Source organism: Bos indicus x Bos taurus, chromosome 1 (genome assembly GCF_003369695.1).
Source record: "Bos indicus x Bos taurus breed Angus x Brahman F1 hybrid chromosome 1, Bos_hybrid_MaternalHap_v2.0, whole genome shotgun sequence".
In the NCBI taxonomy this organism is placed as follows: Eukaryota; Metazoa; Chordata; class Mammalia; order Artiodactyla; family Bovidae; genus Bos; species Bos indicus x Bos taurus.
In genome coordinates, this window is record NC_040076.1 from 10,885,004 (window position 1) to 10,899,349 (window position 14,346).

Consider the following 14,346-nt stretch of genomic DNA (forward strand, 5'->3'; position numbering starts at 1 on the left):
CATCAAGGCTGTATATTGTCACCCTGCTTATTTAACTTATATGCAGAGTACATCATGAGAAACGCTGGGCTGGAAGAAGCCCAAGCTGGAATCAAGATTGCCAGGAGAAATATCAATAACCTCAGATATGCAGATGACACCACCTTTATGGCATGAAGTGAGGAGGAACTAAAAAGCCTCTTGATGAAAGTGAAAGAGGAAGTGAAAAAGTTGGCTTAAAGCTCAACATTCAGAAAACGAAGATCATGCATCCGGTCCCATCACTTCATGGAAAATAGATGGGGAAACAGTGGAAACAGGGTCAGATTTTATTTTCTGAAGCTCCAAAATCACTGCAGATGGTGATTGCAGCCATGAAATTAAAAGACGCTTACTCCTTGGAAGGAATGTTATGATCAATCTAGATAGTGAAAAGCAGAGACATTACTTTGCGAACAAAGGTCCATCTAGTCAAGGCTATGGTTTTTCCAGTGGTCATGTATGGATGTGAGAGTTGGACTGTGAAGAAAGTTGAGCTCCGAAGAATTGATGCTTTTGAACTGTGGTGTTGGAAAAGACTCTTAAGAGTCCCTTGGGCTGCAAGGAGATCCAACCAGTCCATCCTAAAGGAAATCAGTCCTGGGTGTTCACTGGAAGGACTGATGCTGAAGCTGAAACTCCAATACTTTGGCCACCTGATGTGAAGAACTGACTCATTGGTAAAGACCCTGATGTTGGGAGGGATTAGGGGCAGGAGGAGAAGGGGACAACAGAGGACGAGATGGCTGGATGGCATTATTGACTCGATAGACATGAGTTTGAGTGAACTCCGGGAGTTGGTGATGGACAGTGAGGCCTGGTATGCTGTGATTCATGGGGTTGCAAAGAGTTGGACACTACTGAGCGACTGAACTGAACTGAACTTCATTTCAGACTCTTTTGTTGACTATGAGGGCTACTCCATTCTCTTCTAAAGGATTCTTGCCCACCATAGTATGTACAAAGGTCATCTGAGTTAAATTCACCCATTCCAGTCCATTTTAGTTCACTGATTCCTAAAATGTCGATGTTCACTCTTGCCATCTCCTGTTTGACCACTTCCAATTAGTCTTGATTCATGGACCTAACATTCCAGGTTCCTTTGCAATATTGTTCTTTACAGTATTGGACTTTACTGACATCAGCAGTCACTTTCAAACTGGGTGTTTTTTGTTTTTTTTTTTTGCTTTGGGTCCATCTCTTCATTCTTTCTGGAGTTATTTCTCCATTGATCTCCAGTAGAATATTGGGCACCTACCAACCTGGGGGTTCATCTTTCAGTGTCCTATCTTTTTGCCTTTTCATACTGTTCATGGGGTTCTCAAGACAGAAATACTAAAGTGGTTTGCCATTCCCTTCTGCAGTGGACCTCATTTTGTCAGAACTCTCCACCATGACCTGTCCATATTGGTTGGTGCTCCATGGCATGGCTCATAGTTTCATTGAGTTAGACAAGGCTGTGGCCCATGGGATCAGTTTGATTAGTTTTCTGTGATTGTGGTTTCCATTCTGTCTGCCCTCTGATGGATAAGAGGCTTATGGAAGCTTCCTGATGGGAGAGACTGACTGAAGGGGAAACTGGGTCTTGTTCTGATGTGCAGGGCAGTGCTCAGTAAATCTTATTCCAATTTTCTGTTGATGGGTGGGGCCGTGTTCCCTCCCAGTTGTTTGACCTGAGGCCAAACAATGGTGGAGGTAATGAAGAAAATGGAGACCTCCTTCCAAAGGTCATGCATGCACTGCTGAACTCAGTGCCCTGGACTGTGCAGCAGGCCACCACTGACACACACCTCTGCTGTAGACTCCTGGACACTCCCGGGCAAGTCTGGGTCAGTCTCTTGTGGGGTCATTGATCCTTTCTCCTGGGTCCTGGTGCACACAAGGTTTTGTTCGTCCTCCAAGAGTCTGTTTCCCTGGTCCTGTGTGAGTCCTGGCGGCTCTCTGGTGGGGTTAAAGGTGACCTCCTCCAAGAGGGCTTATGCCATACCCAGGTCTGCTGCACCCAGAGTCCATACCCCTATAATAGGCCACTCCTGATACGTACCTCTGAATGAGACACTCAATCACTCAAGGGCATGTCTGGCTAGTCTATGTGGGGACTCCTTATGTGCATAAGGTTTTGTTTGAGTCCTCTGAGTATCTCTGGTGGGTATGGGGTTTGATTCTAAATGCAATTTCACTCATCCCAGCATCTTGCTGGGGCTTCTCCTTTGCCCTTAAATGTGGGGTATCTTTTTTTGGTGGGATCCAACATTCTCCTGGCAGTGGTTTCTTAGCATCAAGCTGTAATTTTGGAATTCTCACAGAAGATGAATGTACATCCTTCTACTCTGCCATGTTGAGGGTAAATAGCAGCAGAGTAGAGAGGGAAATTTAGAATTAATAACTCCAGGTTAAGTAAATCTTCATAATGGTGGTTTAAGAATATGCCTGTGGACTGGACACATCTTCTAATCTACTATATTTCATACAGAAAGCAATTTCTTCTTCATATTGCTTTTCATGATGATTGAGAAAAAACAGAAAGAGCTTGTTTGCCAAAATTTTTGCTCTTTTTATTTAAAAAAAGTGTGTATCTGTGTGTGTGTATATATAATGCAAATTCAATTTTTATTAAAAAGAAAAGATATAATTTATATCCTCTCCTCATTTTATATTTCAGTTAAGCTAATTTCTCCTCCTTATCCTCTGTCTTTTGAATCAAATTCGGTTGGAATGTGGAGAGTAATGTCACCTTTGGTCAAAAATGGACATCTTTGCATTGACATAGTCATTTCCACTATCCTTCCCTGACTTCTGTTACACAAAATGAAAACAAAAGCTGATAAAGGTGTTTACCAGAAGAGGTGGAAGTGGGAGGCAGGAGGAATGAGGAGAAGAGAATGGAAGAGAAAAATACATTTTAAGCCTTACAATGGTATTGTTTCCATTACTTCTTTCCATGTCTGATTCCACTGAGAACAATGCTCCTGCTGGGTGCCCTTTCTTCTGATACAGTACACTTTTCTCACTGAACTCCATTGCTCCTTGTTTTGTGACAAGCTTTGTGCAGAGGGGGAGATAAACACTGCCTTAACTATTTGAATTTCTCACCTTGACATTGACTCTCACAATTTATTCAATTTGTTTTTGGTTGACAGTGGGAGATAAAGTTTTATCTCCATAATTATTCCATTTTATTCGTTTTTCTTCCACACCTATTCCACTTTTTGGGTTATGTTTTTGTGCAAACTGCTTTCAAGTTAGGCTCCTGGTCCACAGATGTTTGATCATTCAGTGTCCCAACCATTGATTATGTTGGAGGGCCCTAAACTCTTGCTTAGAGAATACCATTCTTCACCTAGTAGCTGACAGTTTTCGTAGTGAACATGATTTTTGTCCAAGTTTTCAGCAACTCTCTGTTTCTTAGTGTTGTTAAACATAGAATATTTGACATACCATATTTATTGTTTTCAAACATCACAGTGATGTTGAAGGAATATTGGACCAAAATATAGGATAGCTTGAAATAAGCACTTTGGGTTTTTAGATGCAAATGAATAAAACGTTGTTTCTAAAAGAAATGTGTTGGGAGGATGTTCTTTGTTCCACTAGAGCATCACTAATTAGCATATCTATAATTTTTAAAGGTCACGTGACCTCCTTTTTTTTCTACTCATGCAGTAATTATAACTGCCTGTGCTCCTGTATAATTGAAGTAAAATCTGGTGTGAAGCAAATTGCTGCTAACCTTACCTTGAGGGAAAAGGTAATGTTAGTTACTTTGACTTGAAATGACCACCAGTGGTTAATTTCTTTGTTTGGTTGTTAATATATTTTAAAATTCCAAGTTGGGTGGAGAATTAAATAAGAAGTTTAAGGACAGCTGCATTGCTCAAATGTCATCTCAAGGCAAGACAATGAAATGAGACGTGGGAAAATGAGCTATTATGAAAAGCTGTACAAATTTAAGCCATTGCTATTACTAAGCTGACTATCACCCATTCCTGGATTGTGTGACAAGAATCATTCTAGAGGATTTTTAAGGATAGCGTTTTTGATGTGAGATAGCTTGCTTTTGGTCTAACTGGTTAGATGCACTTGTATTATGAGGTTATATTTATCACTTATCCTTTGTTGTTGTTGTTTCTGAAATAGCCCAAGTGACTAATAGGATAGAATATTCTCTGCTTCCTTCATTATTCACTGGGGCCCAGATTTCACTTGAATACAAGGTTATGGATGTCCTAGCAAGTACTGTTCTCAAATTTGAATAAGGTCCTCTTGTTCAAAGGGGGAGATGCATGATTGGAATCAAGTACTGCCCCAGCCTCCCGGTAGATTTCAGAATTTAGCCACACAAAGTCTTTGAAGCTGAGAAGTTAGAGACTGCTGGCTTGCTTGAGAAATTGAGGCCTTCTGATTGCAGTAACAAGCCTCCTGAGCTACAAGTCCAGAGCCTGGCATAGGACATACCGTCAGTATAGCTTTCATCGAATTTACTTTGTGAATGTATGCTAATTTTTTAAAGCATACATAAAATATTGTGAAAGCAGCAGGAACAGGCAAGTTCAACAGAAATAATGTCAGCCCACTTCTGAATGCTTCCAAGGTGGCAAGAGTGATAAAGAACCTGCTTGCTGACCCAGGAGACATGGGTTAGATCCCTGGGTTGGGAAGATCCCCTGAAGGAGGGCACGACAACCCACTTCAGTATTCTTGCCTGGAGAATTCCATGGACAGAGGAGCCTGGTGGGCTACAGTCCATAGGGCTGCAAAGAGTCGGACACAACTGAAGTGACATAGCACACAGCACAGCACTCCTAAATGCAGAAGAGAGGATTTGGGTGTTGAGGGGATAGGCTATATTTTCTTCTCCCTATTCTACTCTATTTGTCTTCTCCATCATTTATCCTCTAAAAGCCCTTCCAAAATTGAATCAGACTTCACGAGGTGAATGACCAGCAAATATGACAGGGAGGTCTCTAAGGAGATGGTCTTTGTGTCTGTTTATTTCACTCAGAAGTGTTTATTTCACACTAAGTGGAAGTTCTTAGTGAACTAAGCAGAAATGGTATCAATAGGAAGCTCATAACCGCACCAGGCAGGGAAATACCTGCCACCACAGTCTCAGGGAACTTGGGTTTTTAGACCCTTAACTCTAACTCTCCCCTCTCACATGCAACAAGCTTCTTTTTAATTCCTCAAGCAACAGAAGAGTATTAGGGGCATATTGTGCATTGTGAACTCTTTGTCCCCCAACTATTCTTTGTTCATTTATTTTTATTTTCCACTTTTTTCAACAATTTTTTTTGCTTATGTATCATTGTTCTTTTCTCTACTCAGAGTCTTTTGGATATAAGACCTTATCAATCCATGACCACTTTATTTCTTTGGATGTAATTCATGCAAAGCACAATTCTTGATTCTAAACTCTTCTATCTAATTGATGGATGGAACTGAATAAGAGGGAAGGCCCTTGAAGTAAATGTTCAGTTGGCTATGTTTTGACCTCAGAGTGGGAACTTTAGAAATGTAACTGACAACTTTTATCCTTTTATTTTTAATTAAAAAAGATTTTTTGGCCACCCTGCATGTGGGCTCTTAGTTCCACAATTAGGAATTGAACCTATGTTGTCTTGCATTGGAAGCATGCAGTCTTAACCACTGGACTGCCAGGTAAGTCTCTGTGACTGATAATTTTAAATGGAAATAATCTTGGGTCATGTAATCCATGGCATAATTATTTTTGTTTTCTGCTTCTATCTCCATTATTCTCATATCTGTTTTTCTTAGTCAACATCTTGACACACTAATTTTCTCCTGTTTTCTAACAGTCATATTGCTGTTCATACTTTGGCATTTGACTTTTGTTATAATAATGATTATGGTAATTAATAATTTTGAACTGTGGTGTTGGAGAAGACTCTTGAGAGTCCCTTGACTGCAAGGAGATCCAACCAGTCCATTCTGAAGGAGATCAGCCCTGGGATTTCTTTGGAAGGAATGATGCTAAAGCTGAAACTCCAGTACTTTGGCCACCTCATGCGAAGAGTTGACTCATTGGAAAAGACTCTGATGCTGGGAGGGATTGGGGGCAAGAGGAGAAGGGGACGACAGAGGATGAGATGGCTGGATGGCATCACTGACTCAATGGACGGGAGTCTGAGTGAACTCCGGGAGTTGGTGATGGACAGGGAGGCCTGGCATGCTGCGATTCATGGGGTCGCAAAGAGTCAGACACGACTGAGCGACTGATCTGATCTGATCTGATCTGAACACTTATTAAACTTATGCTGTATGCAAAACATATTTTCAGCATTTTATTTATATTTTCACCTAGCTTTCAAACAATTCTTTGAATTAGGAACTCTTATCATGTTCATTTTGCAAGTTAAGAAACAGAGTGCAAAAAAAGTGAACTCACTTGCCAAAAATCTCATAATAAATGATAGAATTCCAAGATTTGTCTGAATCCAGAGCCTATATACATTTAAAAAATTTATTTATCTATTTATTTATTTTCAATTATACAATACAGTGTTATCATCAACTATAGTTTCTAAGCTATCCATTAGATCTTCAGATCTTTTTCATTCTATAACTGAAAGATTGTACACTTTTACCTATTTCAGCCTATTTTCACCCCTCCAGACCCTGGTGACCACTTTTATACTTTCAGATATTCTTTATGATGATATTGTATTGTCAGTTCCACTAATGAAATACTATAACTATATCTTCGCTTCCATCCTAAGGTTAGGGGGGAAGTAAGTCAAAAGTACTAACTTATTTCTTTTTGTTTGTTTTATTATATTTTTGTGTGCTAAGTGAAAATATCTGTTCTGGTAGAGATGAGCTCAAGAAATGAGAGGTGAGAATCCTCACCACGACAGGACTGGGAAGAGACAGGGCAGAGACCAAAAGCCAAGGAAAACCTGGGCAATCATGCATGCCCACGGGAGTGAGTCAAGATTCACTGCTGGGACTGATAATCTGGCTGTGACTCTTCAGAGAAACACACAGATAAGTGCACAGGTCAAAATTTCCAGAAATCACTTTCCAACCATTATCATATGATTACATAATGAGAAGGATAAGCTATTCAGTGATTAGGATGTCACTGTGGAAAATTCTGCAAGAGATGGGAATACCAGACCATGTTACCTGCCTCCTGAGAATTCTGTATGTAGGTCAAGAAGCAACAGTTAGAATCAGACATGGAACAACAGACTGGTTCCAAACAGGGAAAGGATATGTCAAGGCTGTATGCTGTCATCCTGCTTATTTAACCTATATGTAGAGTACATCATGTGAAATGCTGGGCTGGATGAAACACAAGCTGGAATCAAGATTGCTGGGAGAAATATCAATAACCTCGAGTACACAGATGACACCACCCTTATGGCAGAAAGCAAACAAGAACTAAATAGCCTCTTGATGAAAGTGAAAGAAGAAAGTGAAAAAGTTGGCTTAAAGCTCAACATTCAGAAAATTAAGATCATGGCATCTGGTCCCATCACTTCATGGTAAACTGATGGGGAAACAATGAAAACAGTGAGAGACTTTATTTTCTGCGGCTCCAAAATCACTGCAGATGGTGACTGCAGCTGTGAAATTAAAAGATGCTTGCTCCTTGGAAGAAAAGCTATGACCAACTTATACAGCATATCAAAAAGCAGCGACTTGACTTTGCCGAAAAAAGTCTGTCTAGTCAAAACTATGGTTTCTCCAGTAGTCATGTGTGGATGTGAAAGTTGGACTATAAAGAAAACTGAGTGCTGAGGAACTGATGTTTTTGAACTGTGATGTTGGAAAAGACTCTTGAGAGTCCCTTGGACTGCAAGGAGATCCAACCAGTCCATCCTAAAGGAAATCAGTCCTGAATATACATCGGAAGGACTGATGCTGAAGCTAAAACTCCAGTACTTTGGCCAGCTGCTGCGAAGAACCGACTCCTTGGAAAAGACCCTGATCCTGGGAAAGATTGAAGGTGGGAGGAGAAGGGAATGACAGGATGAGACGGTTGGATGGCATCACCGACTCGATGGACATGAGTCTGAACAAGCTCTGGGAGTTGGTGATGGACAGGGAAACTTGGCGTGCTGCAGTCCATGCAGTCACATAGAGTTGGACACGACTGAGTGACTGAATTGAACTGAGCTCACCAGGATCTCATGAGATCATAGTTTAGCAAAGTTAGATACTTCATTGACTTTGGTATGTGATTTAACCATATTTCTACCAGTTGTGTTTCAACCTTACATTAATTATAACTTATTATGTTTTTAGAGGAGTGGGGAGATAGGTCAATTGTGATTGCTTTCAGTTCTTTCATTTCTGTGTTGAGAGTCCTCAGCTTTGTTATATTCTTGAAACAACTTTAATGAAGCGATGTGTTTTGTTTCCTATTTAACATGATAAAACCAGTGGGATGCCCTACTTTCAGAAATGTTTGATAAAGTATTCTTCTTACTGAGCTGAGAGAAAAGACAATTTTTTTTCTTTCCATTTTATGAGCTCTAGGATGCAAAGTCCCAAAATATATTACACTATTCTTTATGTGACTTTCTCACAGCATCCTGTTTTCTCACATCTAGTTCTTTTGAATAATTCTCACAGTTCTTGGTGAGCCGATAATCAGTTTAGCCTGTGAAATCCAGGATGGATCAAAGTCCATTACTGGTGCAGGGAGATGAGCTTTTCAAAGTAATAGAGCATGGCTATTTGATACCTTTTTTTCATTTAATCAGAACTGAGATTTAATAATATTCTTAGTAAATTGTAGCTTTTTGCTTTCTTAAATTAATATATTGTATTAATATGAATTAACATAAGTTAATGTGTAGTATGTCCTGAAATTAAATATGGATATTTTTCAGTTTACAAGAGCAGGAGTTTCTTTTAGGTTTTTTATTAACGTATGTGGATCACTATGAGAAATAGCTCAGTCTTAACTTAGCAAACACCTGCCTCAGTACTGGGCAATCCCTTGCAGGATTTTATACATAACAAATCATAAGTAAATGACAGCCAAAACATGCTCTCTTCACTTATGTGGTTTCTGTAATTACCTATAGCATCTTGAGGATATGCGCATGTCTATCTACATTTCACTATTTGCTTTTATTATGTTGATCGTGGTCTAGTTGCTATGGGTTTAGAAGGTAGTACAAATCATATAGTAAATCATTTTGAAATTATATATAGTTAAAACAAACACCCAAGGGAGATTTTATACAGACTTCAAGTTCTGCCAGTATAAGTGAAGCTGAGCCACTATTTTCAGCACCACCATTTCCCTGATGGCTTATACCTGACATGTTGGATGGTGGATTATAATGAGTATTTTTGAAGTAATTTAAAGGAAAATTTCTTAGACTTTTATATAGCAGAGGGAGCTCTCATATGTTTTACTTTTCTAAATAACACTTGGTTTCCAGACCTTGATTGATTTCATTTTGGCCTTATTTTGAGAGTTCCAAAATTATTATTATTATTTAAAAAATAATTTATACCTATATTTATAAAAGTATTCATTATTATTTAAAGATATTCAGTTCAGTGGCTTAGCAGTGTTTGACTATTTGTGACCCCATGGACTGCAGCATGCCAGGCCTCCCTGTCCATCACCAACAACTGGAGCTTGCTCAAATTCAGGTCCATTGAGTTGGTGATGCCATCCAACCATCGCATAACTGTTGTCCCTTCTCCTCCCACATTAAATCTTTCCCAGCATCAGGGTCTTTTCAAATGAGTCAGTTCTTTGCAGCAGGTGGCCAAAGTATTGAAATTTCAGCTTCAGTATCAGTTCTTGCAATGAATACTCAGGACTCATTTCCTTTAGGATTGACTGGTTTGATCTTCTTGCAGTCCAAGGGACACTCAAGAGTGTTCTCCAACACCACAGTTCAAAAGTATCAATAATTTTGCACTAGGCTTTCTTTATAGTCCAATTCTCACATCCATACATGACTACTGGAAAAACCATAGTTTTGACTAGATAGACCTTTGTTGACAAAATGATGTCTCTGCTTTTTAATATGCTGTCTAGGTTGGTCATAGCTTTTCTTTCAAGGAGCAAGAGTCTTTTAATTTCATGGCTGCAGTCACCATCTGCAGTGATTTTGGAGCCTAAGAAAATAAAGTCTGTCACTGTTTCCATTGTTTCCCCATTAGTTTGCCATGAAGTGATGGGACCAGATGCTATGATCTTAGTTTTCTGAACGTTAAGTTTTAAGCCAACATATTCACTCTCCTCTTTCACTTCAAGAGGCTCTTTAGTTCTTGTTCGCTTTCTGCCATAAGGGTGGTATCATCTACATGTCTGAGGTTATTGATATTTCTCCTGGCAATCTTGATTCTAGCTTGTGCTTTGTCCAGCTCAGCACTTTGCATGATGTACTCTGCGTATAGGTTAAATAAGCAGGGTAACAGTATACAGCTTTGATGTACTGCTTTCCCTATTTGGAACCAGTCTGTTGTTCCATGTCTGGTTCTAATTGTTGTTTTTTGACCTGCATACAGATTTCTCAGAATGCAGGTCAAGGGTCTGGTATTCACATCTTTAAGAATTTTCCACAGTTTATTGTGATCCACATAGTCAAAGGCTTTGGCATAGTTAATAAAGCAGAAATAAATATTTTTCTAGAACTCATGCTTTTTCAATGACTCAGCAGATGTTTGCAATTTGACCTCTGGTTCCTTTGCCTTTTCTAAATCCAACTTGGCATCTGTAAGTTCACAGTTCATGTATTGTTGAAGCCTGACTTAGAGAATTTTGAGCATTATTTTGCTAATGTGTGAGATTACTGTTATTGTGCAGTAGTTTGAACATTTGGTTTTGCATTTCTTTGGGATTAGAACGAACACTGACCTTTTCCAGTCCTGTGGCCACCGCTGAGTTTTCCAGATTTGCTGGCTTGTTGAGTGCAGCACTTTCACAGCGTTATCTTTTAGGATTTGAAATAGCTCAATTGGAATTCCATCACCTCCACTAGCTTTGTTTGTAGTGATACTTAAAAGGCCCACTTGACTTCATATTCCAGGATGTCTGGCTCTAGGTGGGTGACCACACCATCGTGGTTATCTGGGTCATGAAGATCTTTTTTTGCATAGTTTTCTGTGTATTGTTGCCACCTCTTCTTAATATCTTCTGCTTCTGTTAGTTCCATACCATTTCTGTCCTTTATTGAGCCCACCTTTGCATGAAATGTTCCCTTTGTATCTCTAATTTTCTTGAAAAGATCTCTGCTGCTGCTGCTGCTAAGTCGCTTCAGTCGTGTCCGACTCTGTGCGACCCCATAGACGGCAGCCCATCAGGCTCCACCGTCCCTGGGATTCTCCAGGCAAGAACACTGGAATGGGTTGCCATTTCCTTCCCCAATGCATAAAAGTGAAAAGTGAAAATGAAGTCGCTCCACTTTTTGCGACCCCATGGACTGCAGCCTACCAGGCTCCTCTGTCCATGGGATTTTCCAGGCAAGAGTACTGGAGTGGGGTGCCATTGCCTTCTCCAGTCTTTCCCATTTTATTTATTTTTTTCTCTATTTCTTTATATTGACTGCTGAGAAAGGCTTTCTTATCTCTCCTTGCTATTCTTTGGAACTCTGCATTCAAATGGGTACATCTTTCCTTTTCTCCTTTGCCTTTAGCTTCTCTTCTCTTCTCAGCTCTTTGTAATGCCTCCTCAGACAACCATTTTGACTTTTTGCATTTCTTTTTCTTGGTGATGGTCTTGATCCCTGCCTCCTGTACAGTGTCACAAACCTCCTTCCACAGTTCTTCAGGCACTCTGTCTATCAGATGTAATCCCTTATATCTATTTGTCACTTCCACTGTATAATCATAAGGGAATTGATTTAGGTCATATCTGAATAGAGGAGCTATACCACGCCGGAGGTCAGGGGCAGCGGCCGAGAGGAGCAACCCCATGTCCAAGGAGCGGCAACTGCACGGGCACAGAAGGGCCGAGAGGGGTTACTCCACGTTCAAGGTCAGGAGGGGCAGCCGTGAGGAGATACCCCTCGTCCAAGGTAAGGAGCAGCAGATGCGCTTTGCTGGAGCAGCAGTGAAGAGATGCCCCGCATCCAAGGTAGGAGAAACCCAAGTAAGATGGTAGGTGTTGAGAGAGGACATGAGAGGGCAGACACACTGAAACCATAATCATAAAAAACTAGCCAATCTGATCACATGGACCACAGCCTTGTCTAACTCAATGAAACTAAGCCATGCTGTGTGGGGCCACCCAAGATGGGAGGGTTATGGTAGAGAGGTCTGACAGAATGTGGTCCACTGGAGAAGGGAATGGCAAACCACTTCAGTATTCTTGCCTTGAGAACCCCATGAACAGTATGAAAAGGCAAAATGATAGGATACTGAAAGAGAAACTCCCCAGGTCAGTAGGTGCCCAATATGCTACTGGAGGTCAGTGGAGAAATAACTCCAATAAGAATGAAAGGATGGGTCCCAAGTAAAAACAATACCCAGTTGTGGATGTGACTGGTGAGAGAAGCAAGGTTTGATGCTGTAAAGAGCAATATTGCATAGGAACCTGGAATCTCAGGTCCATGAATCAAGGCAAATTGGAAGTGGTCAAACAGGAGATGGCAAGAGTTAACGTCGACATTCTAGGAATCAGTGAGCTAAAATGGACTGGAATGGGTGAATTTAACTCAGATGACCATTATATCTACTACTGTGGGCAGGAATCCCTTAGAAGAAATGGAGTAGCCATCATGGTCAACAGAAGAGTCTGAAATGCAGTACTTGGATGCAATCTCAAAAACGACAGAACGATTTCTGTTCATTTCCAAGGCAAACCATTCAATATCACATTGATCCAAGCCTATGCCCCAACCAGTAATGCTGAAGAAGCTGAAGTCGAACGGTTCTGTGAAGACCTACAAGACCTTTTAGAACTAACACCCAAAAAAGATGTCCTTTTCATTACAGGGGACTGGAATGCAAAAGTAGGAAGTCAAGAAACACCTGGAGTAACAGGCAAATTTGGCCTTGGAATACGGAATGAAGCAGGGCAAAGGCTAACAGAGTTTTGCTAAGAGAACGCACTGGTCATAGCAAACACCCTCCTCCAACAACACAAGAGACGACCGTACATATGGACATCAGCAGGTGGTCAACACTGAAATCAGATTGATTATATTCTTTGCAGCTAAAGATGGAGAAGCTCTACACAGTCAGCAAAAACAAGACCGGGAGCTGACTCTGGCTCAGATCATGAACTCCTTATTGCCAAATTCAGGCTTAAATTGAAGAAAGTAGGGAAAACCACTAGACCATTCAGGTATGACCTAAATCAAATCCCTTATGATTATACAGTGGGAGTGAGAAATAGATTTAAGAGACTAGATCTGGTAGATAGAATGCTTGATAAACTATGGAATGAGGTTCATGACATTGTACAGTAGACAGGGATCATGACCATCCCTATAGAAAAGAAATGCAAAAAAGAAAAATGGCTGTCTGAGGAGGCCTTACAAATAGCTGTGAAAGGAAGAGAAGTGAAAAGCAAAGGAGAAAAGGAAAGATATAAGCATCTGAATGTAGAGTTCCAAAGAATAGCAAGGAGAGATAAGAAAGCCTTCCTCAGCAATCAATGCAAAGAAATAGAGGAAAACAACAGAATGGGAAAGACTAGAGATCTCTTCAAGAAAATTAGAGATACCAGAGGAACATTTCATGCAAAGATGGGCTCGATAAAGGACAGAAATGGTATAGGCCTATCAGAAGCAGATGATACTAAGAGGAGGTGGCAAGAATACACAGAAGAACTGTACCAAAAATCTTCATGACCCAGATAATCACGATGGTGTGATCACTAACCTAGAGCCAGACATCCTGGAATGTGAAGTCAAATGGGCCTTAGAAAGCATCATTACAAACAAAGCTAGTGGAGGTGATGGAATTCCAGTTGAGCTATTTGAAATCTTGAAAGATGATGCTGTGAAAGTGCTGCACTCAATATGCCAACAAATTTGGAAAAGTCAGCAGTGGCCACAGAACTGGAAAAGGTCAGTTTTCATTCCAATCCCAAAGAAAGGCAATGCCAAATAATGCTCAAATTACTGCACAATTGCACTTATCTCACATACTAGTTAAGTAATGCACAAAATTCTCCAAGCCAGGCTTCAGCAATGCGTGAACCGTGAACGTCCAGATGTTCAAGCTGGTTTTAGAAAAGGCAGAGGAACCAGAGATCAAATTGCCAACATCCACTAAGTCATGAAAAAAGCAAGAGAGTTCCAGAAAAACATCTATTTCTGCTTTATTGACTGTGCCAAAGCCTTTGACTGTGTGGATCACAATAAACTGTGGAAAATTCTGAAA